The sequence below is a fragment of the Pipistrellus hanaki genome, assembly GCF_964339955.1.
Source record: "Pipistrellus hanaki genome assembly, chromosome: 14".
Lineage (NCBI taxonomy): Eukaryota > Metazoa > Chordata > Mammalia > Chiroptera > Vespertilionidae > Pipistrellus > Pipistrellus hanaki.
In genome coordinates this window covers 51,394,825-51,421,974 of record NC_140516.1, presented here as the reverse complement: position 1 = coordinate 51,421,974, position 27,150 = coordinate 51,394,825, and the positions used below count along the sequence as shown (strand labels likewise).

Here is a 27,150-nt window from a genome sequence, read left to right as displayed (position 1 = left end):
GCAGGCCCGTGGCCATGCGGCCTGTGTCTGTGCGTCACCTGTGTGCACGTCACAGGCTGGCTTTGTCCCTGGCCCTGCAGTTCTCATCCACTTCCCACCCAGCCTGCAGCCTCCCGAGTTCAGGGCTCTTGTGGTCTGGCCGCTCGCCTCCGTGCGGCTCTTTTAAACGGTGTGTTTGGGGGGAGCTCACAGTGCAGACAGGCTGCCGGCAGAGTCGTGTTTGCGCAGGAGCATGTGCCGTCTGCTGGCCTGGCCCATAGGCGGTGTGCGGCCTTCTCTTAAGGACTCGGGGAAGCGGGCTGGGCGCACGGGGCTGACACTGGGACCGGCATAGACCAGTGGTCGGCAAACTCATTAGCCCACAGAGACAACTATCCACATCACAATGATTGACATTTCTTTGGAGAGCCACATTTTTTAAACGTACACTTCTTCTAATGCCACTTCTTCAGCACAGACTCGCCCAGGCCGTGGTATTTTGTGGAAGAGCCACACTCAAGGGACCAAAGAGCCGCATGTGGCTCACAAGCCACAGTTTGCCGACCACCGGCATAGACAGAAAGGAAATTATTTCCTTTCGGAATAGGTGGACCAGTTAATTAGCTTATTTCTCAAATATCTAAATGTTGCGTGTTGAGAAGAAATAAAACAGTGAGGGTCCCCTAACATTATCTTATGTGAAGAATGATAATTTCCCTCTGCAGCGTCTCTCTGGATTCCTTGGGTCTTTTGTTTCTCACTAACCCATTTGATGTTATTTTATTTATTTATAAATATATGCATATACATATATATGCGCACATTTTTATTTTCTGTTGTTGACAGTGTTACATCCCTCACTCCCGCCCGCTTTACCTGGGAATTGGCAGGTTCTCCTGCACAGGATCCGCTGTGGTTCTCACTCCCTTTTGCTGTAAACAGACACGTTGGAGGTCTGGTCGGTGGGCAGGAAGCCGCTCAGAGGTCCGCCGGTGTCTCTGGTTTAAGCGGGGACTCACTCGTGTTCGCTCTCAGGGGTGTGATGCCAGCAGGCGTGAGGAGGGTGTTTCTCTGTGGACACTGTGAGCAGGGTCTCCGCCTGACTCATGCTTCACGAATGGGGTTTGCTGGGGGCAGAGGGCCGTACCGCTGCGCTGACAGAAATGGCCGGGTCCCAGCAGGTGAAGACGGGACCCGGTGGACATCCTCTGGAATGCCCAGACCTGTTCCGGGAGGCGGCCCGTGTCCCCCCATGCTCAGTGCCCACCCCGCCTCTCCCTGTGGCGGCAGGCAGGCCGGTGTGGGATGTCCAGGCGATGCCGCGAGATGAAGCGGCCTGCGTGGGTGTACGCCCTGCACAGAGGCCCCGCTTTGGGAGTACCCCAGGCCCGATGGGGGTTCGGTGGTGTTTGTTACGACGCAGGCACCCGGCCTGTGCTGACACTTACGGTGCGGAATGTGTCTGTGCTGCGGACGGGGTGGGTCTGGCAGAAGCCTGTGCGCTGAAGTACTTGGGGTTTGACCTTGAATCTGCCCCTGCCACTACACGCTGTGTCCTTGGCTGCTTACTGAACACCTCAATCTGCTTCCTCATCTGCACGGGACTGCCCTACCCGAGGTGTGCTGGGCAGGGGGAACGAGGTGATGTGTGTGAGCACCGGCCAGGGGCCTGGCGTCTTCAGCTGATAACTGTCAGTCCTCCTGGCGAGGCTGTCCCCCAGGTCCTGGCCGAGGGGTCCCCGCGAAGCGTGCGGGAAGCCTTCTCTCTCTGGGGCACTTGCTTTCTGGCAGGAAAGGAACCCAGCGGCCACACGGTTATTTTATTCTGCCTCATACGCGGGGCTGAAACAGGTATGGCTAATGTATGCCGGGGGTGCGGGTGACTTGGTGGCCGTCTTTCCCCGAAGTCAGCTGGGACCCCGGTCCGAGGCGCGTCTCCGTGTGAAGATGTGATTGGGGACCGGCCAGCTGCCGTCCTGACGGCCTGTGTGGCGTCCGCGCCCCCTGTCACCGGTGATTCACTTAGGGGACACTGATGGGGGGACTCCGGGATTTCTCCCTCCCTTGTCTTTCAAATCAGGTTACATCTTTTTTTATTTATTTCTTTATTTCTTTTTTTTTTTTTTGCAATCACGTTTCGGAGAAAACAAGGCCTGGAGAACAGATGCGGGGGCTGTGCGTGCCCAGTCCCCCGCCCTGACCCGGCGGGGACCGTGGTGCCCCCAAAGGGGCAGCGCATGTTCCTTTTAGGACTCTGCTCCTGCATTTATATGTACGACTGTGTGATGAGCGTGAATACAGAGAGTGAGCGTGACCGGGAAGTCCTGTGTGTGTGTGTGTGTGTGTGTGTGTGTGCACTGGCCATAGCTCACCGTTTACAGGGAGGCAGGGAATGGCTCTGCCCACACCGCCCGAATTTCCCCTCTTTTTTATTTATTTATTATTATTATTCTCATTCTCCAGCCCTGTCTTCAGGTGTGCAGCCACTTTCGCATTATGAAGGATGATGGATGACGCCGGAAAGTTTCTCTGGAAGCACTTCTGATATTGTGCAATGCACTTGGGGTCAGCTGCACTTGACTGATGCGTGATTTATCCCCTGGCCCTGCCACTTCCCGAGATAAAGCTGCTGTTTTATCAAAAATGCCAGCCACTGTGATTTAGAATTTATAAACCCCCGTTTCCCAAATAATTGTCCTGATTGCTTTCTGCCTCGGCAATAAAATGATAAAGGTAATTGCACACCGATGTGCGATAGCACCGAAAATACAATGAAATTAGCCCGAATTAGCCCGGCTTGTCGATGAGGAGTATTTATGAAATGCGGTGTTGCAGGGAGGGGGGCCGTCTTACAGCTGCCAGGTGAGTTATGGCCTTCATGCTCATCCTCCTTGAAATTTAAAAAAGAGGCTGTTTCTGCTGAGCGTGATTGTGCCTTTGAAATTAAGTCGGAGCGGTTCCTCTAATTGGCAACAATAACGCATTTGGAAGGTAATATCTCCGATTGTGCTATGCCTGGTTGCTTTCCCTTTTATGTAGAGGCTTGCGGCTCCCGCTTCTCCAAGCTCAGGGAGAAGTGGACATGGAATTCTGTTTTTAGCAGCGCCTCTTGTCTGAGCGTTACAGACTTGTAAAAATAGATGTTTATTAAATCTCTTAGAGGTCACAGGGAGAAATTCCAGTTAAGTTTAAGTTTGAGAACCACATACTGGAGGCACCCGATCAATATGTCCCTCCAACATCAATGTTTTTCTCTCTTTCTTTGTCTCTCCCCTGGCCTTCCACTCTCTGTAAAAATCAATGGAAAAAATATCCTCAAGTGAGGATTAACAACAACAAAAGTGCAAAGATAACATTCGTGCACCAGTGGGGTCCCTCAGCCTGGCCTGTGGGATCGGGCCAAAACCGGCTCTCAGACATCCCCTGAGGGGTCCTGGATTGCAGGAGGGTGCAGGCCAGGCCAAGGGACCTCACCGGTGCACGATTGGGGCTGGAGAGGGACTTGGGAGGTTGGCCAGCCGGGAGGGACTGTGCGAGGGCTCCAGGGTGTGTCCGGCCCATCTCACTCAGTCCCAGTCGGCTGGACCCTAGCAGCACGCTAACCTACCAGTCAGAGCGTCTGCCCCCTGGTGGCCAGTGCACATTGTAGAGAGCGGTTGAGCAGCCTTACCATGTCATTAGCATATTATGCTTTGATTGGTTGAACCAACAACCAGATGCCTGAACACTTAGCATATTAGGCTTTTATCAAATAGGATTATTTCAAAGAACTAATCCGTCCAGGGAGATGGAGTGAAATCCAGTGCTGTGGCCGGTGGAGTGAGACAGCCGCCGTGGAAGCGCGGTCTGTGGAGGCGGCGTTCTCATTTCCGGGGGAAGCTGGGTCCTTGTCCGACACTCGGCTTTACAAGGGTCCTGTTTGCTTTTTCCTTTTGGGCTGGGACTTCTGCTTTTCCTGCATGAGCTGTTTATTAGTGCCGCCCCGGCGTGTGTGTCTGGAATATAAATCGCTCTAAGCCGTGGGATGAAGCTCCTCTCGTGATGGTTTAATTTTTATTGCATCCCCACGGCGGGCGGGCTGCTGTTCAGGTGACACTCGCGCGGTCCCTGCCCCGGGAGACCGCGCTCAAAATTGCATCTTCCGCGCGGAGCGCGTCCCGGGAGCCGCACGCACGCACTGCAGTCCCCTCTCACTTCCGTCGGCTCTGTCTCTCCCGTTTGCCCGGCACACTCATATTTCTTTGTACGCCTCCCATTGTTTCTGCAGAAAAAGCGGGGTTTCACTAGGCAGGAAGTGTTTTACAATGATCGGAGCTAATTGTGGTGGTTCCGAGTTGTTTAAAACGAACGGGATGACCCATCTCCAGCTCGGATGCTGCTGTGGGGAGACGCAGAGATGCTGTCCTGGCTGTGGCGTGCTCGCCAGCGCATCCGGAGTGGCTGTAGGAGAGGAGCTCGGCTCGGCCCGACACCGTGCTCCTCTCCCTCCTGTGTGCTCCGCTCTCCATGGTAACTCAGGGTTCTGGGAGGTGGAGTTGCTGATTTGTTGAAATCCATACCGTGTTTCCCCAAAAATAAGACATCCTCCGAAAATAAGACCTAGCGCATGGAAAGATAAGACATCCCCTGAAAATAAGACCTAGCGCAACTTTGGGAGAAAAAAAAATTAATATAAGACACTGTCTTAGTTTCGGGGAAACAGGGTATATATAACACTTAAAACTCTTTTAAAAAATCTAAGTTTTAAGAATTACAAAGGATCTCTGAATGTTATCTTTGCATTTTCGTTGTTGTTAATCATCGCTTGAGGATATTTTCCCCATTGATTTTTACAGAGAGTGGGAGGACAGGGAGAGGCAGAGAGAGAGAGAGAGAAAAACGTTGATGTGAGAGAGACATCTGGCCTGTCAGCTTCCGAGGGAGGTGTGACGCCAAACTGCTCCGGAGCCGGCAGTTAGGAAGAAGAGCGGAGGGTCTGGGTGGGCCCCAGGTGGACACCATTTCCCAGCTGATGGCTTCGGGTCGGCAGGGAGGACAGAGGCCCGGTAGGCCCGCGCAGGGCACACGTCGGAGGCAGGGGCGCCTGGGCCCGTCTGCAGCAGGGCCGGGGCCCCGGGAGCCCGCGCACCTGTGCTTCTGCACCGCGAGCGTCCTCGCTGTGACCGACAGGCCACCAGGAGCAGCCAGGTGGGGTCAGCCCAGGAAAGGAAATCCCGGTGTCACATGCCACTCAAACGACTCCTCGGAGGACGGCTGCTGGGTGTGTCAGAGGCCAGAATGAGTGCTCTCGTCAGAAACGTGTGGGTTCGGAGGAAGACGATGGGATTGCCGTGTGAGAGCCGTGAGCACGGACGATGTCACACACTGTCTTCTCCTGGTGCCCCCTCAGCAGTGCTGGCCATCTCCCCAGTGCCCTCTGCTGGGGTGGCGCGGCGGCGGACATGGGGTGTGGTGGGGTGAGGCGTTGGACCTCACTGCGTGCTGGGGTGCCGCCGTGGTGATGCTGAGACACTGGAAAATGTCACTGTGGGGACATGAGGGCCTGGAGACCCCCTTTCCAGACGTGTTTTGGCTGATGGAAAACATGGCGGGGCCCCACTGATTGTACCGATCGGCCATGTGCTAAGGAGGAATTTGCAGACATGCACACGCTTAGGGAAATGCAGAATACTGAGACATCGGTGAGGGCTGGCCCAGGGAAGAGGGCCGGGAAGAAGCAGGGCCGGAACCAAGGCCCGCGTTCTCGGTAACAAAGCTCCAAACCGGCCAGGCTGGGCGGTGCGCGTCTCCCCCCGCGGCCATGGCGGACTCCCCAGCAGCTGGCATGGGCTTCGGCCTGACTGTTTGTTTAACAAAAGCACGCCCCGCGCTGTCAGCGTGTGGGAGTGAGATGGAGGTCTTCTCCGGATAATTGGGGACCAGGGGCCTGAGCGTGCATGCAGGCGAGCAGCTCCGAGATGGTTGATGGGAGGCTCGGGCCCGGGATGGGCTGGATGAGGCTTTATCTGTGCGGCAGCGACAGCGGCGCCTGCGCCTCTGGGCCTGCCCACCGCTGCCTCCTCTGATGCATGGCTGTGCTGCCCGGAGAGCGAGCTCCCCTGGGTGCCTCCCCACCAAGGCCACCTCCCCTCTCTCCCCTCCCTCCCTTCCCTCCCCCTCCCTCTCCCTTTCTTCCCATCTCCTCTCCTCTCCTCTGGGCTGGGTCTGGCTGTTGTCTACCCAGGTTAAGGATTTCAAGCAGGCTCAGTCCTAGCTGGCGAGAAAGGGCAGCAAATTCAATTTTCTGGGTGTCGGCTCTGCAGTTACAGAGCCAGGGCCTCTGGGGAGGCAGAAAGCAACCAGGCCCAACTCTCTGACCTTCCGAAGAGGGCGGCGTGGGCAGCGGGCGGCGCCCCTCACCTGAGCTGTCCTCACTCAGCCCCCCGCTCCCCGGGGCTGGGCGGCCTGCAGCAGCGCCCACTGCTTCTTACAGCCAGCGCCTGCGTTAGCCTCCTCCCAAGGAATTCCAGGGATAGCGAGTTTATGTTCATTTTACCTTTTTCTTTTTTAGATATATTTTTATTGATTTCAGAGAGGAAGGGAGAGAAAGAGAAATATCAATGAAGAGAGAGAACCATTGATGGGCTGCCTCCTGCACGCCCCCCCCTCCCCCCTACTGGGGATGGAGCCCGCAACCCTGGCATGTGCCCTTGACCAGAATCAAACCCGGGACCCTTCTGTCCGCAGACCGAGGCTCTATCTACTGAGTCAAACCGGCTCCTTGGCCCCTTGAGTGTGGCTCTTTCACAAAATGCCACGGTACACTTATAAATGGATGTCTACTACGCGCATTTTACCACAATAAGAAGAAGTCTACTGATAACGTTTAAACAAAGGACGGGCTGGGCTATTGTATCTGATGCCCCTGGTCACCGGCTTGGCGGGACCCTGCCTGAGTCTCCCGGGCAGGCCCCTTAGGCGTCACCCCTGGGCGGGGGTCCGGGGGCGCCGTGCGGTCCCCATGAGCCAGGGTGGGGTTCTTCTCCAGACCTGCGGGGCCACCAGGGTAATTCCAGAAGCCAGCCGGCCTCGGTGTTCAGCAAAGGAAAAAGAAGAAAAAGAGGACGTTCTAAAGGACGCTCTTGGACAAGGGAGGTGAGGATCCGTGTGTCATGAGGACGCGGGTCAGGACTCCAGGACGAGTTTGCGTGACTCCTGCCTCCCGGGCCGGTGCTCCCAAAGTCCTCGGCCGGCTCCGGGCCCTCATTACTGTCCGTGCGGAGCGCCCGGACGTGGAGAGAGCATCCTCTCAGGCCCCGTTAGGAGGAGAGTTAATGTTCGTTCGCTCGCTAATTGGCTGGGTTCTTAGCGTGTAAAGGAGCCGTTCATTATCAAAGCGCTCGCCGCCTCCGACAGCCTGGGTGTTTCTTCTCAGGCGTTCCCTTTGAAAGGAGCATCACAGCCCCGCCGATCCTCGTCTGCGAACGTTGTTTGAAGAAGCCGTGCTGCTGTAATTTAGATGAAACGTGCCGGCTCGGGTTTGTAGTAACATTCCCGGAGTTCTCCGTTCCTGAGCTGTGAATGCGCCGCTGCAGAGGTTTCCCGGTGGGCGTGGGAACGCGTGCGGACGATGGGACGCCACGGATCGGTTACGTGGACAGAGGTTGGGGGCGGCGAATGTATGATTTTGCAATAATCCCCATTTTCCGAGAAAAAATATTTGCACGGTACTAAGTCATTGTGTCATTGGTAGGTAGATTGCTAATGGTTGGTCTTGGTCTTTATTGAAGCACAGGTTCTGTGTAGAATGTGGGTTTTATGTATGTGTTCTCGACGTGCGTAACAGGTGTCTCAAATCAAATAACATGAGCCAAGATGGTTTTTCTATATTAAACATCGAATTTTCATTTAAACCACTCCATTCCCTCCCTGCCTCATCAGATGCCATCATCCTCTCCGACATTGTCGCCGATCCCCTGTCCCCAGAGCTGGGCTCGCCTGTGCCCTGCCCTCGACCCTCAGTTGGATTCACAGATCTGTGTGTGGAGGATCACGGATCTGTGTGTGGAGGGTCACGGATCTGTGTGTGGAGATCATGGATCTGTGTGTGGAGGGTCACGGATCTGTGTGTGGAGGGTCACGGATCTGTGTGTGGAGATCATGGATCTGTGTGTGGAGGATCATGGATCTGTGTGTGGAGGGTCATGGATCTGTGTGTGGAGGATCACGGATCTGTGTGTGGAGATCATGGATCTGTGTGTGGAGATCATGGATCTGTGTGTGGAGGGTCATGGATCTGTGTGTGGAGATCATGGATCTGTGTGTGGAGGGTCATGGATCTGTGTGTGGAGGGTCACAGATCTGTGAGTGGAGGGTCAGGTCAGTCTCCTGTTTAGGGGGGACCACACATCCATCTGTGATGTTGTCCATCGCTGGCTGCCCAGCTACCCCGCCTGAGGCCCTTCTGACTGGCAGATCACCTGAAGTCACAGAACCTGGCGGGGGCCGCCCTTTTTCTGTAAGCCCAGGCTGTAAATCATGTGTTAACTGTTCTAATTAAGTCTCTGCGGCTGCTAAGCTGTCTTTGAGGGGAAGAACCTGTCCCCTTCTCCAGAGAAATAATGAATTCTGAGAGTCTATGGTTTTTTTTTGAAGAATTCACTAAGATAAAGGACCGGTGTTTTATTCTTGCCTTTATTAGTATTTAATCAAATGCGAAGTGCACTTTCGGTCTGGAAATCTTGGCTTCCGCCACAGGATTAGGTTGAATTATTGTTGAAAGAGTAAAAGGCAGAGAGTTATATGTCCAAGTTATCACGCCCCTGATAGGTTCTGGGCAGGAGGCAGCTAATTTGGAGCGTGAGGTTTCCTGCCGGCATCAATCCTTCAGAGCATGCGCGTCGCTGGCAGCTCGGCCTTGCTGTGGGAACGGCGCCTGCTCCCCCCTCCATTCCCCCCCCCCCGGGCCCCCAGCCTCACGCCATCAAGGCCCAGCTCGTGAGGCCCCGGAGCGTGTCTGGAACACAGGGACACCCGCCATCAATCACGCCAGGCTCACCGGGAGGCCTTCTGGGGAAACTGGGAAACGTATCCTTTCGGGGGACAAAGCAGACTTTGTTCTGCCACCCCCGGCGGCCCGGCCACAGGGACAGGGCGCCGGGACCGCCTTTGGCTCCCCGGGGGCCCTGGGCCGCTGACCGGCCAGGTACCAAGGCCAAGGTCTGGGCGCCTTGTTCTCTACTGCCGGGGGGAAGGCAGGCCGGGATTCCTTCTAGAAGCCTCTGTCCAGGGTTCTCCTGCTTGGGACACGCCTGCTGGGAGGGTCCGAGGGAAAAGCACAGGCTGGCAGAGAGGTGCTGGGCGGGCAGCTTGGCCCGGCGTGCCTCCGAGGCAGCCCGGGCAGCTGGGAGGACACGGCCCGGCTCTGGGGTCCGGCTTTTCATGTGGTGGGAACCGGCCTCTGGCGCCAGCTGCTTAATGCGAACATTAAACGCCATTCATGTTGAAAGGGGATGAAACGAAACGCACTTCATTTTTCCAGAGGTCTCCTAACAGGCATGCAGAATCCATTTTTTCCTGCCACCAATTAATGCCAGCCGCGCCGTGGCTTGAGGTGACCGCTGTGCGGTGATGTGGGGAGCGGGCCGGCTGTGGATGGCGGGTGTGCGCTCCAGCTGTGGAGTCCGTGTCCTGACCGCGGCCTGGGGGGTCCCGGGAAGGCCAGGTGAGCGGAGACTGGTCCCAAAGGCGGGAGCGGGCCCGGGCAGCTGCTGGCAGATGCTCAGGGGCTGGCTTGGTGGGAGCTCCCTGGCACCCTCTAGCCTTGTGGTTTCCAAATTCACACGGGTTTGCCCAGTCTGGGCACCCTTCCCTCTGCCCCGAGGTCCGCCGGCTGCCTCCTCCCCCGCAGCTGTGTCAGCAGCAATCGAAGGTTGACGGCCGCGTTTTAAACTGTTCCTCTCCTTGTTCCTGCCCGGAAGGCAGCCGCTGTGCCTTTAGCCCAAGAATCGGTGCCCATCGGGGCCTGGCTGTCACGGAGGAGGTTCTAGAACAGCGAGCCCTTTCTCTGCCCTGGGCGGGATGTTCTCGGGGCGCGGGAGTCACCATCTGCCCCCCCTCTCCCATCCCCGGGACATTCTCCGTTACGTCGTGGGAGTCGGCGTTCAGCGGACTGTCGCTCCCTGTGGAAGGGCGTGCCTGGGGTGTAGGTTTCTGGGCGTCTCAGAGCCTGTTTCCAGCGGGGCTGATGGAACCTCCCGTCGCTGCTCTTCCTTGATTGCCAGAGGGGCCGTCAGTGGGTCATGGTGCAGTATCTTCAGCAATGCTGCTGCCAACGGGCGCAGAAACCCAGAGGCGCTGGTTCCCCCAACCCCCTCCGCTCCACGCAGTCCTGGGGGAGGGCCCGAGAATCCTCACGTGGGGGGAACTCTGCTAACCCATCGGAAACCTAAGGGGCCACCTTCCGATGTCACAGAGCTCAGGACCCGCTGGCGGGCTGAGGTGAGAAGTGACACAGGCCTCGTTCGGACTTAGGCTGGGACTTGCTGGTTGCTCCCACGGGACTCGTTCTTAACGCCACACGGGCAGCCTGGTCCTGGCGGGAGCTCAGACCGGACAGCCCAGGGGCAGCGCCGTGAGAGGGGCTTGTGGTGCTGGTCCCAGGGACAGCCGGGCGGGGGCAGCGGTGGGCAGCCACGCCTCAGGTGCCTGAGGTCCAGGTGCCCTGTGCTGGCGCTGTCTGGGTAGACGCAGACACTGCAGCTCAGGCCTCACCAGGCGTGGCCGCAGCCCTTCCCTGCTGCACCCAGGCTCAGAGCCTCCGAGGTTCAGCCAGCCAGCCAGTCAGAGCCTGGCACTGGGGCATGTGGGCCAAGTCCGACAGGGGACCCTTGGGCCCTGCGTCCTCAGTCACTTCATCGGCCCCCTGACTTCCCGGCCCGCCCTCTGCACTCTCGGGTCTGCCTCTCTGGGTGCTCGGAGCAGGTGGGGATTGGATGTGTCCCGTGAAGGATGCAGGTCCTTGGCCTCAGGGCTGCCCGCCTCCGGCCCATGCAGGGCTTCCCCTGAGCTCTCCAGCTGGCCCCACAGACCAGCCCAGTGAGGCTGCAGCCAGTGTGCCTGGTGAGGGAATGGAGGCCTGGGAGGGGCGTGGACACGGCCCCTTCGCTCCTGCCCCCGCTGCCTTTCTGCAGCAGAGCTGGGCCCCGTCCTCCTCGGGGCTGATCTGGGCAGAGCCCTCCCCTCCTGGCAGCCGCCCCTTCCCCCTGCTGCCACTCGGCGCAGGCGTGCGCTGGCTTGGCCCCCGAGCCAGCTCTGGGCTCCTGCCTGGGCCTTGAATCAGAGGCAAGTGACAGGGAGGAGGGCATCAGGGAATTGACGGGGGCTGCAGCATCCTGTTTCCAGGGGCAACGGTGGCAACAGCGGCAGCTGCATGCCTGCAGTCCCTGGCCGTCCCCGCAGATGTTTCCGGAGGCCGGTTAGGGCCGCGCTGGACCGGGGCCAGCCTTGGCTCCTGCCGTTTTCTGAGCCGCTCCTCCAGCTTCCCAGAAGTCCTGAGTTATGGGACAGCCTTTCAGGAATTGCTTTTGTGCCTAAATTAGCCAGCCTCCGCTTCTGGAGCCTCCGCGGGAGCCCTGCCTGGGAGGGGGCTTGTGGCTCGTCAGGCTCCAGGGCTGGGGCCCGAGCCAGGTCTCCTGGGCCCGGAGCTGCTGGGAAACGGCCGGGGGCCTGCCGGGGCCAGCGCTGCAGACTGGGACCCGGTGGGAGGCCGGGTCGTGGGGAGCCCATTCACAGGCAGTGCACACACACATGAGCTGGTTTTGCTGTGAGATTGCTCCGAGCTTTAACATGCTAATGTGCAGGCTGAGTGTTCCCGGGACGGGTGGCGTGTCCAGCTGCTCCCTGGGCCCGGAGCCCTTCCTCGGAGCATCCTCTGGGAGCGTGCTCTGGAAAACGGGGCCTGGACCCTTGGCACAGTCCAGCACGTGTGTGCGCGCGATGCTTCTGCCACCAACAGGACCCGGACTTGTGGCAGCCAGTGCCCTGCCCCAGCTCCTGCCACTGGCTCAGGGGTTGGAAATGCCCCCGTGTGTGGGGTGGGCGACAGCTGTTGGCTCTGGCCCCAGGAAATGGGGGGAGAAGGGGTGGCCATCTGCTTCTGAAGAGGGATCAGATTTTGAGGCCGTTGGATAAGATTGTGCAGAGGGTGGCGCATCCTCGATTACAAGGTCATAGGGTAAGGCCCTTGGGTTCAATGTCGATTATGGCTGGGATAAATAACCCCAAGTCCTTCCCGGCTACCAGGTCTCTGCACAGGTTCGGGCCAGTACTGTGCCAACCCTGAGAGTCAGTTGCCCTTTTTCCTATAGGGCAGGGGTCGGCAAACTCATTAGTCAACAGCGCCAAATATCAACAGGACAACGATTGACATTTCTTTGGAGAGCCACATTTTTTTAAACTTAGACTTCTTCTAACGCCACTTCTTCAAAAGAGACTCGCCCAGGCCGTGGTATTTTATGGAAGAGCCACACATTCCAGGGGCCAAAGGGCTGCATGTGGCTCACGAGCCCCAGTTTGCCAACCACGGCTACAGGGCAAAGCCGTGTGGCTCCGAGTCAAAGTGATGGGTGGTGGGTGGTGGGTGGGACCCTGCGGGACCCTGCCCCTGCCTGGTGAGGTGGGGTGGGGGCCGGGGGGACCCTCTCGGAAGCTTGGTTTCCATCCCACAGGCTGTGGTGCCTAGAAGGGGACCTCAGGGGCCGGGGAGAAGGTTCCCCATCAAACCCCCTGTGCTCCCGTGGGACCCCCGTGGGTTTGCACAGAAAATGGGGATTGGACAGGGTGGCTCTGGAGCCTGGCGGCTTGGGATGGAATCTCGGGGTACTGCTTACACGTGGTGTGGTTGGGGGGATGCTTTTGACCTCTTCAAGGATCCGGATGTCTCTGGGAGCAGGTGGGAGACAGGGAGGAGAGGCACCGGAGGAGGACAGCTTGTGAGAGCCGGGCTCACTGAGAAGCCGGTGCGGGGAGGTGAGGCTGGTGGCAGGGAAGGAGGATCCTGGGGTAACCCGAGCGGAGCAGGGTTGGACGGTGCCTTCTCTGAAATGCGCCATAAGGGAGGCGTGCGTGCAGGTGACCGTCAGGGACAAGGCCATTGAGGTGCCTCCAGGACAGCGAAGGGGGGTGGAGATGGGGAGGGAGCACTCAGCTCTGGTCAGGAGCCCACGGGGTCGGCGAGGAGGACGGCAGGCTGGTCCAGGTGCGCACCCCACCGCCCTCCCTTGCGCTGGTGATGTCTGGGCTCCCAGGGTGAGTGTGACTTTAATGAACTAGCAACCAGGCCCCCTCCCTTCCTGGCGTCTCACTGCCCTTGGTGGGTCTGCTCCCGTTAACGTGTGCTGTGCTGACCAAAGCTGGCACCTGCCTCCACCGGCCTGGAGGACGTGTCCCGGGGCGTGTGTGCGCGTTTGCACGGTTGTCCGGATGTAAGGACGTTTGGAAGCTTTGCAGAGCCTGTGCGTTTTATCCCGCTGTTCTGCCGCCCGCCCCGGGCACAGGTGTGGGTGCAGGTGGGGGGCTGAGCACGCAGCTCTGTACACGTTGTGTTTACACGTGATGTTTACACGTGCTTCGCTCCGAACGCCGCGGCCGGTCTGCAGCTTTCATCGGTGAGGACGGGGTCGTTGAGTGCTTTCTGAGGGCGGGGAGCCTAGTGTTCGGGCTCTTCCAGAGGAGGCCTCGCCCCGGCCTCCGTGACGATCGGCAGCGGGGTGGGGGGAGGAGGGCAGTAACGGGAACGAAGCGAGGTGCCGCCGAGGGCGACGACGGGCTGTCCTGTCCTCAGGGTGGCTGGATGGTAGGATGATGCCGTGTGGGACCGAACTCCAAACTCGGGGGGGAAGCTTTGGAACATGTTTCCCGTCTTAAACACAGGTTTTCTGCTGTGCTTTAAGGCGACCCCGCTCTTTCCCTGCACGTCCTCACCCTCCTCGCACTGTTTCCGTAGGTCCGAGGAGGATGGACGCGGCCTGCGCGGTGAAGCACAGCGTGGTGGCCAGCCCCCTGGGGCAGATCCGGATCTCCGGGTGCCAGCAGGGTCTGCACGGGATCAAGCTGACTCCCGTGGGACACCCTCTGGGTGGTGGCTCGGAGCCACAGAAGGAACGGGCGTGGTTCCTGCTGGCTTTCCCTTGGCCACGGGCAGGAGGAGCCACGGGCACAGCCACAGAAATTAGCTCAAGTGCGCGTCCACGTCCTTCATTTTCATCCCTCATTTTAGCACCGATGCCCTAGAGCCGTGGTCCGCACTGTGGTTCGCGAGCCACATGCGCTCCTTGGCCCCTTGAGTGTGGCTCTTCCACAAAATACCACGGCCTGGGCAAGTCTATTTTGAAGACGTGGCGTTTGAAGAAGTTTAAAAAATGTGGTTCTCCAAAGAAATGTCAATCATTGTGCTATTGCTATGTGGCTCAGTCGGCTAATGAGTTTGCCGACCACGGGCCTAGAAGCCCCTCTGACTAAGCCCAGGGCCATGCCTGACTCAGCAGCTCCCAGGCGCTCGGGGAGAGGAGCTGCTGGGTTGTGACCACCGAATGCGGGTTCTTCCCACGTGACGTGGGATTGCTCTGGACACTGGGTGGCTCGGGTGCCTTCTCCAGCGTGGCTTTCAGTGGGGCCCGTCCTCCCAGTCCAGCCGGCCGGGGAGCTTCCCATCAGAGTGCTGTGCCGGCCCAGGGGGGAGCACTGGCCTCTCAGTGCAGCTGGGGGGAAGCAGGAAGCCCCCTTCTAAGAGTGACACCCGGGCGTCCCTTCGCCACAGGACACGCTGCCCTCCCTGGCGAGCCCCCTGCGCTCGGTCCCTCTGACCCGAGGGCGTCAGCACGGAGCGCCTGCCCCGGGCTCCGCTCTGAGATGTGACATTAGCTCTCCTCCGGCATCGATCGTGGCGTCGGTGAGCGTGGCGGTTCTCCTTATTCCTGCCGGGAGGGGGAAGCCAGCCACGTCCCAGCCCGGTGTTTGTCAACTGGCTACTGAACACAGCGCCAGGGCCATTAGATAAAGAAAATACATAAGCAACATAAACACCGACTCTAATGGGCCCTGTCAGAGCCGCCGTAACGAGCAGCCGCCGTCATAAATACGCCGCTCGCCTGCCGCCGAGCCTTTCCTCCGAGCCGGGGGTTGCAATCGATAGGCTTTGTGGAGACAGAGCGAGGCGCCCCTCGGAGCCCTGTGTCCTCTGCCCCCACAGCCAGCGGGCGGCGCGGGGGGAACCACAGGCAGCGAGTCATTTCCAGGGGGAAGTGCCATTGCGTCTCTCAGCATCTTCGTTGTGTTGAGTGTTTCTGTTTGTTTAAAGCCCGCTCTGTAAAGTGGATTCCGAGGGGAAGGGGGGAACACAAGCGCCGTAAGGGATGAGTGGAATGCCCGTTAGGACCCCAGAACAGGAAGAATATTGAGTTTCTCCGCTCAGTGAATCAAGCCCAGATGAGGCTCAGCAGTGGGACGCGGGCCGCCAGGACTGGTTGTTTACCCAATGTGTGTGCAGTGCTGACTCCCTCACAGGTGGGGCTTGTGTTTTCATTTCCTGGTCTTCCAATGAGTACAAGTTTTGTCTCTAAGAAATCTTGCCTAATGTAATCTCACAAACACATTTCCATTTTAAAAGTTTTCTCAGCTCCGACGGGGGGAGGCTGAGGTTGTGGAGGAATTGAGCAAAAGACTGGTAAAAGAGAGAACTCCCGGGCATGGCCAACAGGGCGGTGACTGCGGGGCGGAGGTGGCAGAGGGCAGGAGAGGATAAATGGTGATGGGAAAATAAAACAAAGAATTTTTAAAAGCTTTATCATTTAACCTTTTATTTGGGTACGTGGGCTGTATCTCACATTGCTTTGGTGTGAGGTACTCAGCTGACTTCTTCCACATCGATAGTCGCTTCAGCATTATTTGTTGGAAACAACAACTTCCATTTCCCCTGGAACCGTCTTGGTGCCTTTGATGCAACTCGATTGGCCACACGTGTGAGGGCCAGTGAGGGCTGGACAGTTCTGTTCAAGTGCTCGCCCCGTCTGTTCTATGTCACCACCATGTTGACTGGGTGCTTTGAATTAAGGTAACCTGCGTCCTCTAACTTGATTTTAGGGGGGAAAGTTGTTTTGGCTTTAGGTGTCTTGATTTTCCATACGTATTACCTTTACAGTCAAGGCTTCAATCTCTTAAAAAAAAAAAAAAAAAAAGATAAGAAAAGCATATTGGTATTTTGCTTGAGACCTCATTGAATCTATATCATTTTGGGGCGGCTTGACATCTTTTTAATTCTGAAGCGAATGCCTGTAGTTTATCTCGGCGTTGGTTTAGTTTCCCTCCCGTTTCTCTTGGCAGCGGTGTGGTGTCCAGCTTAGAGATCCCGCCTGGTCTTTGTAAATCTGATTGCTGAACGGTCGGATGGTATTCAGAATCCTTTTAAAACTGCTTTACTTGTCTGGCTGCTGGGATGTAACAATTGACTTTTGTATATTGATCTCATATTCCACCACCTTACTAAATTCTCTTATTAGTTCCAGGAAGTGTTTCCCAGGTGCCTACGATTTTCTTTATAGAGAATCTCGATGCCTTTTATTTCTGCTTTTTATTGCTCTGGCTGGAGCCTCCGGTGATGCTGAATGCAGGTGGTGACAATGGCCCGCCCTCCCTGTTCGGAGCGCCCGGGACCTCCCGGCCTGAGGGGCAGGGCCTCTGTGGGCGCCACGGGCTCCTTCTCAGGCTGAGGGTGTTTCCCCAGTTTGTTGAATTTCGTCAAAAAGTTTCTGTACACATGTCAACATGATCATGTTTTCCCTTTATTCTTTAAGTGTGGTGAACTAAGCCAATTTTAGGATTTTAAACCCATCTCGAAATGCTGGGCTCTGCCGCTTAAGTCATGGTTTTTGTTTTATTTTTACGTCTTACGGGTTTAACTTTGCTATTTTGTTTCATGATTAAGTGTATAAGTTCATGAGGGAAGTGTCTTCCTTTGTCGTGTTCTTGTCAGGTTTCGGTTGCAGGGAGGTGGGAAGGAGGGTGGGGGAGAGAGAGAGAGAGAGAGAGAGAGAGAGAGAGAGAGAGAGAGGGAGACAGAGAGAGAGGAGAGCATCCACGTGAGAGAGACACATCGATTGGTTGCTTCCCACACACACGGGGGCTGGGGAGCCTGTAACCACGCCCTTGACTGGGAATCGAACTTTCAACCCTTCTGTCTGCAAGCTGATGCTCTGACCACTGAGCAAACCAGCGAGGCTCCTCTTCGGTTTCTTGAAGTCATGTGTGGGATTGGTACGACTTTTTCTTCACGCTGTGGCTAATTTCACCTTGGATGCCATCCGGGTCTTGTGTGTGTGTGTGTGTGTGTGTGTGTGTGTGTGTGTGTGTGTAAAGGCCTCTGACCACCTGATAGAACTGGGTGCTGCCCCTGGAGGAGACCTTCCCACCTGGCTTGCCTTCGGGCAGGGAGAGCCCAGGCCCCCGCCGTGCTGACGATGGCGGCGCAGGGGCCGTGAGCAGAGCATCCCGCTCTCCCCTCACACCTGTGACTCCTGTTCCCGTTAGCCATCCGACTGCACGGGGGGCAAAAGCACAGCCGTGAGTCTGGAAAACAGCTTATTTTTTATTATTGCTTACCAGTGACTGCATTTCCCATACCAACAACTGTCAGCCTCCTTTTGCCCACCCTGTACATACAGCTTCATACAGGGGGTTCTTTTTCTTTTCTTTTTGGTACAAATTACCTTTCCTTCCCCAGAAATATTTGAGCGGAGAATATGGGTTTGGAAAGTGGTGTAATCGTCTCAGTTTTATAACTTCCTGTCAACATCACGTTCCCATTCGCAGCGTCATGTCCAGGAGCGGCTGGCTGCCTGCCAGGGCCGGGCTGCTGGCTCCGCCCGCGTCACCAGGAGGCCGCGCGGCGTTGACCTTGTCAGGGTCCTCAGTGTCTACGCCGGGGGAGCAGGGCCGTGAGTGTTTGCTTCTCCCGTGCTCTTTGGGGCGGCGGCCTCCCATGGCGTTGATGACGGTATTTAACAGCTGGAACAGCGGCCTGTCCCGCGTCGGGCGCACCTGTGGTGCCAACGGAGCGGGAGGAGCTTGGGAGCCAGGAAGCCGGAGAGAAGGAAGGGCACAGGCTCCGTCTCTCGGGGCCAGAGGCCTGCCTGTGTTGTTTATTTTTTGCTTGTAAACCACCTTAGGAAAATGCAGGCGTGCCGGGCTGGAGGACTGGAATCTCTCCATGGCAAAACGTCTCCGTAGTTTGGAAAACTTCAAATCGTGGGCAGCCTGCTTTCCGCTTCCTAGTGATCCCTGGTGCTGCTCATCCCCCTCCGGCTCTGCCGCTGAGACAGGGAGGGTGGGCCTGACCTCCGGGACATGGGTGGCTGGGGGGCCAGTCACCAGGTGGACGGGGTGCACTGGGCCTCGGGCACTGGAATGCCACTGCAGGGGAAGGGTCGTCGGCCTCGTTGGGTGCCCTGCGGTTTCCCTTCAGGCGCTCCCCAGGGACCACCAGCGAGAGAGGGAGGCCCGGAGTCTCCGGGGAGCTCAGAGCCTGCAGCCGCGCCGGGTCTGTGGGTGAAACAGGCAGGGACGGCGCTTTCCTCTGCTTTTGTTCTGTCACCTTCCCGTCCGCCACATGGGCCATCGGGACCTGAGCACGTCCAGAGCCTGAGCGACGCCGACAGCCCGGCTCTGCCCCCTGCCAGGGTCCCGGGCAGGTCACTCCCGTCCCAGGTGGCTCCTGAGGCCCCGCATCCTCAGAACCTCCCCGGGACACACAGATGTGTTCTCTCTGGCCGATGGGGACGCTGGTGCGGGTACCTGCCGCACTTAGTTATCATCGATCTTTCCCGAAGAGAGGGACCCTGAAGCACAGACACTGGAGGCGCTCCTGTAACAATAACCCCAAACCCAAACCCGCTGGGGGCCTGTTCCCATGCCGGGCTGGCCTCACCACTGCTCGTCAGCGACTTGCAGTAACGATGGGCGGTGTGTGTGCTTAAAAAATGTAATTATTTTACTTTACAGAGTGCTCCTTAAGGAGGTCTCTTGAGTCAAATGAGCATGTTTTTGTAGGAAACACTTGCCAAGCTCTCTGGCTTTATGGAAACGGTCTGTTTTTTTTAAAACAAGGGCTGGAGTGCCGTGAGCCCAGGACCCATGTTCTTGCCCACCCCGGGCCCCGGCTCCCTGTCCCTGAGGTGTCGCAGCCCGGCCCGCTGTGTTCTGAGTGGAGGGTGAGGCCTCTTGCCCGGTCCCCCTGACTTACGGTGTCGGTGACCCGGCTGTGCAAATGCTTCGCTCGGCTCGGAACATGGCCCGCGGTCCCCGTGGAAGCCGGACGACGGCCGCGTTTCTCAGCCGATGGCCAGAGCGACGGCACGGGAGCCAGGATGCTTCCCGGGAGAGCCCCTGGTTCCGGGGATGCGAGGGGCCCGGGCTCACGGTGCCACGAGGGGCCTGCAGGGTGGTTGGTGCAGCCTCACGGTCCCTGGTGTCCGATGGGAGTAAACTAAAGGGAGCAGCATGTGCCCGGATGGCCTCCGCGTTACCACCGCTCCCCCACGCCGCCCTGTGGCTGCAGGACACAGCCGCCTCTGGCTGTTGGGCCCACCGGTCCTGCACCCACAGAGAGGACTGCGTCACGGCCAAGGGCAGCAGTTTCCCTGTGACCTCGGCACCATCTGCAGAAACGTCTACACGGGGACAGAGGCCAACAAGGCCCCAGTGTTATTCGGGAGCTCCTCTGCCCTCACAGACCCCTGGATGGTGTCCAGAATCTTGTGCTTTGAGTAGGTCCCACCCAGGGCGGGGATTTGTTCTCCTGGGGACAGATGACGGAGCAGCCGTGAGCCCTTGCGGGCCTCGTAATGTGGACCCCTCCCACCTAAAGGTTTCCGTTGGCCTGCTGTTTTGTTCTTACTTGGAAACACTCCTTTTATATACAAAATACATTTAATATGAAATACGGTTCACTTCATAGTTTAATTGCTTTGAGCACATTTGGTGAACTGACAGGTATCTGTGTAAATTTCCCCCTGAAAATGACCTGGAACCCATATACTCCTACATGGAGTGAAAACTTGTGTTTGAGATTTTGATTCATTAGATGGCTAACTCAGCATTTATTTAAATTTCAACAAAGCGGACTGGATCCAAGGGTGAACAACTTTTTCTCTCTGTTTTGTGAACCTATATCGGAGACAAATTAGACTATTTCTATGTTGCAATGAATAGTTTCTGCCCATGGAATTGCTGGCAGAGGCGAGAAAGTAGGAATCTTATTTTTGTGGATCTAGCCAAGAAAAAGAACGTAAACTTAGAAAAGTGTGTCATTTACCATTCACAGTCCAATGAAAAACTCAGGGGCTGGAAATTTCCCATAAAAACTGTAGTATCAGCATTTACGATCCAGCAGGAAGGGTATACCAGCTTTTAAGGGTTCCTAGCCTCAGCCACTGCAGTTGGAATGCTATGAGTCTTGTCCCAGCCTTGGCCTGATTACAAAAGAGGTTCCCTTTGTGAGGATTGTGTTGGTGCAGGGTGTGCACTTGAACAGGTTCGGAGAGGGGATCCCCCCTCACTTCCGCTGGCTGGGGGAAGCAGGGTGCACATCTGAAGGGTGCTTGGCTCAGACAAGAGGGGCGTGTAGTCAGAAAGTGTCTGGAAACAATGGTGGTTGGAAGGGAATGAGGTCAAAGTTGGCCAAGCTGTGACTTCTATGAATGGGGATTCCGAGACGCTGGTGGGGGCAGCTGGGTGGCTTCTTTGTCGAGTGGACGTGCCAGTGTTTGGGGTAGGGACAGTCTTCCTAGCAGAGCTCTTGCTGTGCAAGGTTGTGGCAAAGGAGAAGGAATCCAGGCAGAGCCCAGAGGCCTCCTGGTGGAGGCGATGGAGCCCACAGTCCATGGGGACAGAGTGGGCGAACTTGAAGAGACGGTGCAGGAAGAGAGGTGCACAGAGCAGGTGCCAGAGGTGGGTAGAGGCTCCTCCCGGACACTCAGAGCGCTAACAAGCAGAACCACGCAAAGTGGAGCAGGCACACGGCCAGGTCACCTGATGGGAGAGCAAACGCGCGGGGGCAGGGACACAGCAGCGCTGAGGACACGGGGTTGAGTCCAAGGAGACTGGCCTCAGTGTGAAAAACAATTAGCCCCAGACCAACGGAGACTCTTGTTCTGGCTTTAGGAGCAGAACTCCAAAAGATCAAACTTTCCATGTGGCCTACCTGCATTTCATGACATTAAGCTAAATAATGTTTATTAAAAAAAAAAACACCACACAAGTATCCAACACTCAACCAGGCAAAATTCACACACACAGCATCCAACTGAGAATCATCAGAGAGGCATAAAAGGAGGAAAAGATGGGCCACAGTGAGGGGGAAAACCAATCAAAACCAGCCCCAAACTGACACACATGAAAATCAGCACACGAGGATATTAAAAGACATTACAACTGTATTCCACATGTCAAAAGGTAAGTGGAGAAGTGTGAGCTATAAAAATGACAAATGGCGCTGGTGGAGATCAAAATTGTAATGTTTGAGAAGACAAATGCACTGGTTAGAGCTAACAGCAGATTAGAGTACAGATGAAAAGGGTAGTGAACTGGAGAACACAACAGAAACTATCTGAACGCAAACTCTGGAAAATAACCATTTTTAAAATCCCAAAACATTTGACAACTTTGGGGTAACTTAAAGCAGCCAAGTACGTGTGTAATTGGAGGTTCTGAAGGACAGGACTGAGGAAGAAGGAAAAGATTTATTTTAAAACTATGGTCAAACATTTTTTTTTAAATTTGATAACTATAAACCCACTAAAACCAAACTCATTGAAATCCAAGCCCAAGAAATACAAAGGGACCTACACAAAAGCATGAAATAGTCAAAGCTGTTCAAAAGCAATGATAAAGAAAATCTTAAAAACAGCCAAGGGCAGGGGGTTGCAATATACGAATAAAACTAAGGACGACAGCTGATTTTTATAAAAAAACAATGCGAGTCAGGGGACAGTGGAACAAGACCTTTTAAATAAAAAAATGCTGTCAACTTAAAATCCTAAGCACAGCAACAACAATAAAAAAAAAAAATACCTTTCTAATATTAAGCTTACCTTTAAGATGGCGAGATCTAAAAGACCTTATCACTGCAGACCCCCATAACAGTAAACCTTAAAGCCCTCCCTCCAGTTAGCTGGAAAGTGACCCCAAAGGGAAAGGAGGATGTGCAGAAACAAAGGCCAAGTGGAGCAGCCACTGTGGAAAGTGTTTAGAAGTTTGTGATGATGTGAAGCATCCGCTGACGATGCGGCCCACCTGGTGAACGAAAAGCCTTTACAAACAGTGGCCTTATTTGTCACAGCCGCAACAGGGAGACGCACAATGTCCGGCAGATGGATGACAGACTGTGCACTCTCAATGGACAGCTGACCTGTGCAACCACACAGGCAGGCCAGAGCTCAGACACACCACAACTCCATTTGAAAAGTTATAAAGCTGCATGGAAAGGATGTGATCACAGTCCTTTATAATATTTCAGAAAATTCAGACTAATGCATAACAACATCACAGGAACAAGAATGGAAGAATGGAGAGCAGGGAGCGGGAGGAGGGGTGACAGAGGTGGTAAGAGGGGCGATGGAAATGTTTGGTGTCTTATACATGTCCAATTGTATGAAGTGCACACTTTCCATGCTCACACTTATGTCATTTGTCATTCTAACATTCTGTTTTCTGAAACAAGAAATAGCTTTTGTAATGTCCTTGAAACCTGTCCAACCAGTGACTTCGTGTGCCCCCGGTGGCCCAACCAGCGTCCACGTTTGGGAGAAAAGCCTGGCTTGCCATTCCCAGTTTCATTCTTTGCCTCTGTTTTACACAACGGAATATCATTTCCCACCAACAGTGATGGCCGAAATGAAAAAAACACTACCGAGAGGCGGTGAGCACGTGCGGAAGTGGGACCCTCAAACACTGCTGGCAGGAGCGTAAAACGGTGCGGTGCTTGGAGAAACTGTTAGGAGGGCCCTCAAGATGATGCTCACGGAACTCCCACGGGACCCTGCAGTTCCTCTCCCAGGTGTGCGACCAAAGGACGTGAAATGCGTGTCCACTCAAAACACTGCACAAAACTGCAATCCCAGCCGCAAAGACAGACCACCCACAGGCACAGTGGCCACGAGGAGACAGCGGCGTGGAAGTTGTTCACGGGAATGAGTCATGCTCCACGCTGCTCCTCCCTGCTCCACTGGGAACCCTCCAGGCATTATGCTAAGTGAATGAAGCCGGCCTAGCAGGCCCACTTCTGTGTCTCTGTTTATGTGACGTGTCCAGAATAGCCAAGCTTACAGAGACAGAAATAGACCAGAGCGTGGCCGGCAGGAGGGACACGAGCAGGAGCAGATCACTAGTAGAAATAGGGGTCCTTTTAGCGGGTGTTGACATGTTCTAAAAGTAGATTGTGGCCACGCATGTACAACTCTGTGACTGTGTTAAAACCACTGAGCAGCACAGTCTACGTGGGAATATGACAAATAGATCTAAGTAAGACATTACAAAGAGAACACATCCTGTGTCCTCATGCAGAAGGAGAAGCCGGTGAAGAAGCCAGGCGTGCTTTCTAAGTGTGACGTCTGCTTTTCATGTGCTGGCAGCTGAAGTCTCAGGCGGGCCGGCCAGCTACCCCTGCTCCACCTGGGCCACACCATCCGAAGGCCAGCCTTGCTCAGTGCGTAGAGTCACGTCTGTCCCTTCGACCCTGACTCCAGACTCCATCCACAGAAAGCGTGAAAGTCAAGGAAAACGGGAACCAAGCGCCTGCCTCGCAACAACATCTGAGGGGCAATTATCTCCGCTTGTCCCGGCATAAATTCCCACGGAGCCCCAAAAGATCGCCTCTAAAAGCGATGAATTAAGTCCTCAGATGATAATGGGTCTTTTACTGTCTTTATTTTTATATTGATTTCGAAATAATTGTTTGCTGGTAGATTGGTTAAGTGTTTCGCTGTTCGCATTTCCATCTGATGTTAATTTAACTTATTACTGGGAGTTAAATCAAGTGCACCCCAGGCAGTTCTGCAGGATCCCCGCCCACTGTTGGTCACGTGGCTGCAGCGGGAGACAGCCCCCCAGAGAGAGGCAGGGCTTTCTCCCCACAGCTAACTTCATTTTCAGCGCTGGCATCCGTCTTCGGGGAAGATGGAAGAACGCCGATATTTAGGTGCATCAAGTGACTCAGTGCCAGCTCCTCTCAAAACCGTGGTCAATATTCTCATGTTTTTAGCTCTGTTTTCAGTCATAAACATCATTCCTTGTAAAACGAAATAATTTTCTCCTGGGCCAGCTGTCCCTGCAGTCGATACGCAGTCGGCCGAGTGGCCATAATGGGGGGTCGGGCTGGAGCACGTGTGGGGCCCCGGTGCCTGAGTGTCCGAGAGCTTTCTCTGGGGAAGGAGAGCTGCCGGGAGAGAGCAGGTCCAAAGGCAGCAGCCACCGGAGGGAGTCATCCCGCAGCATGACAGCACATGTTTCACAATCCATTTCCTAGCCCCGTGGTCCGCAAACTGGCTCGACAGCCACGTGCGGCTCTTTGGCCCCTTGAGTGTGGCTCTTCCACAAAATACCACGGCCTGGGCGAGCCCATTTGGAAGAAGTGGCGTTAGAAGAAGTTTAAGTTTAAAAAATTTGCATCTCAAAAGAAATGTCAATTGTTGTGCTGTTGCTATTTGGCACTGTTGACTAATGAGAAAAGCCTGGACACACAGCTAGGCCCGCCCCTCGGGCCGCACTCCAGGCCCACCGGCCTGCGGGCTGCCAGGCGCAGGCGGCACAGCGCCTTGTGCCACGTGGCGGGGGCAGCAGACGAGGCTCAGCTCGGTGTAACGCGCTCAGGCGAGCCCACTGGATACTCAGATCGGGGCCACGTGCACGGAATCCAAGACGATGCCTATGGCCTTCTCCATTCTGGAAAACGCTTGACAAATCTTAATCTCCTGTTTTAATGCAGACATCACTAAGATGCGTAAACCATCCTGATCATGGTAACGGATTAGCATTTCAGTCATCCCGAACTCACTTATCCTTTCTAATATGTGCACAGTGTGCTAAGGTTACATGTTTAAGTGTCGCAATGTCCACAAAGTCACCAGTGGCCCGCGTGAACAGCACTGTATAGCTGATAGCATGCCTGAAGCATGACTCACCAACAGGCACACGTTCCCACAGCTCCGGTCACGGGAAAGGCCATCTACACACTCTGTTCCACGCGTGACAGCCCCGCGTGTCTGCCCGTTAACGCCCGCCCACAGGTGGGACCGGCCGAGCAGAGGCCGTGACTGGTGGAGGCCACCGGCTACGGGGCGGCTGCGGGATCCAGGGCTTCGCCAGTGCTTCCCGCTCTCCCCGCATCAGGCCTCCACAGCCTGCCTCCTAACCCGCCAGCTGCCTTCAGGGAGGGCGAGTCCTGGATGTGAGAGGCTGAGCCAAATAGGAGGAAAACTGTCTTTCAAATAGCTATAAAGGCAACAGAGCCTTCAGTTCAAACATTGTTAGGGGGGAAAAACCCGTATGAAAATACTGACCTGTTGAGGTTCATGATAACGGACCGAAAGGAACTGAGTTTACAAACAGCTGTTAGGGTAGCACCCGTAGCACCCCCAGGGATCCTCATCTCACTGTGGGGATTTCCTTTCTACAGACAGACAGACGGACAATCGAGGCAGAGAGGGACAGGGTAACCCGTTTCAGGCTACACAGGTGGATGGCAGGAGAGTTTAGGATTAGAATCTAGTTCTGTCTGCGAATAATTATTACAGAGAAAGTTCTAAGTGCTCTTCTACCCTAAGCAATGATTTATGTAGACTTGATAGACAACTAGAAGCCAGCTTCGAAAATGGAGTTAAATTGTTATCAGCTTAAAACAGACTATTATAAAATCTGACTACATTACATTTTTTTTCTTAAAAATCTTCCATGGACAAAAATCAAAATAGAAATGGTCATCTTTAATATGCAAAAAATTCTTACAAATAAGACGTTTTTCCAATAGAAAAAAAAAAGCAGGCATTTGGAAACATAAACGATCAAAAAACATAAAGGCAGATGCTCACTCTCAATTATAATAAAAATTTTAAATAAGGACAATTTGAAAGCACCTACATTTTTAATCCTACTTCTCAGAATTATATGTAGAGTTGCACAAGTACAGAAAGATATCTATATAAAGATATTCACAATCAATGCTGCCTGAAATGGCTCCACACCACACAAGGGCAAAAAAAAGGCCCTAGAAAGAATCTGAACATATGTTAATAGGGGATTGATACACATGTTGGTTTATCACACACATACACACATACACTAACATACGGGGTAGTCACTGAAAGAGAAGCCCAGCTATCTTCATATAATCGCGCTGTTTAACAACTATCAGATGGCCGTCTCTATCCCCAATTTTCACAGCTAATTGCCCATTGTCTTTCAAGACATTTTCCATGCAAACACAGCTCAAGGTCTGCTCTAACTGGAAACATTTCTGACTGACTTTGTTACAGTTTATTTCCACTCATCAGTGCCCATTGTATACAAGTTTCCAGCCTGCTCAGGCATCACACTTAATTGTAAGTTCTGAGAAACTGGAAAGAAATAGGAAACTTGCAAGGAGCAGCCCTCCGCCCAGAAGACATCCCGTCCGAAGCACGGCTGCTGCAGGAGGAGATGCTGGCCAACGTGACCGATTACATTTAAACTGGGGGGAGTAAAGGGGTTTGTAAAACCGATTTAACATAACTTCCTTGCATTATATCTTTTCTGAAAAATAACCTTCATGTGTTCATGGGAGATTTGAGGGAAGTGTTAGGAGTACATACAGCCATCATAGAATTACGAAGTTTCACTGGAATTGCATGTTCCTCTTAGAAGGAACGCTCCCTAACCTAATTGGTCCTTGAACCCCAAATAGAAATCTAACCGGAAGCTGGAGGAAAGCCCGTTATTGAGAGCTTCCATATCTGCACCTTTAAAAAACAAAACAAACAAACAAAAAACAACAACAGGGCGATTGGAAGCAGGGTTTGGGCAGGTTTATCAATACAGGTGTACTTACTGCAGGAAGATTCTAGCTTAATTACAGCCTGGTGGGGTCATTGATGCTCATAGGCGAGATGC

At 54.9% G+C, this 27,150-nt stretch overlaps 1 protein-coding gene across 1 annotated transcript in view; it reads left to right on the top strand.

Moving 5' to 3' along the window:
- Positions 1-27,150, top strand: part of MGMT (O-6-methylguanine-DNA methyltransferase) — a 156,455-nt gene that overhangs the window by 18,370 nt on the left and 110,935 nt on the right. Inside the window, exon 2 of the mRNA XM_084904634.1 lies at positions 13,964-14,095. The gene's annotated coding sequence lies outside the window, so the exon portion shown is untranslated. The remainder of the gene's footprint in view (positions 1-13,963; positions 14,096-27,150) is intronic.